Source organism: Tiliqua scincoides, chromosome 8 (assembly GCF_035046505.1).
Source record: "Tiliqua scincoides isolate rTilSci1 chromosome 8, rTilSci1.hap2, whole genome shotgun sequence".
NCBI classification, from domain to species: Eukaryota; Metazoa; Chordata; class Lepidosauria; order Squamata; family Scincidae; genus Tiliqua; species Tiliqua scincoides.
The window spans coordinates 15,062,040-15,062,700 of NC_089828.1; positions in this window are offsets into that span (position 1 = coordinate 15,062,040).

Sequence of the window (661 nt, forward strand, 5' to 3'; positions counted from 1 at the left end):
ATATGGCAGTGGCAAAGCCTTACCACTGTGCTCTGCAGCCTCCATCTATTGCACCAGATTGTTGCAGAAAATCCTCACCCCAAGGAGCCGCTTCCGCAGGAAATTGGGGAGCAGAGCCTTCTGGGCTCATAATATCCAGCAGAAGCAGCTCCCTGGCGCGAGTCTCTGCAACTATCCAGCGCAGGGGTGTCCAAACTTTTCGGCAGGAGGGCCACATCATCTCTCTGACGCTGTCTTGGGGGCCGGGAAACAAATGAATTAATTTACATTTCAAATTTGAATAAATTAAGATAAATGAATATATTAGAGAAGAAACTTGTATGAATGAATGAATGAATGGACTTGCAATAGCTCAGGACCTATAAAAGGCCTTGAACAAAGCAAGGCCAGCCTTTCCTTCGCTGCCGCTGCTGCATCACAGACATGAAACAGCAAGCAGTGGAGGGAGCCCTCGTTCCAAAGCTCATGCAAGAGGTCGAATAGTTGCCCTCATGCTGAGAACAGTTGCATTGGGCCAGTGCGGGCTCCAGCAAGTCTCTGTGGCCTCTGGAATAATCATTCATATATATATATATATATATATATATATATATATATATATATATATATATATATATATATATATTACACACACACACACACACACACACACACACACACA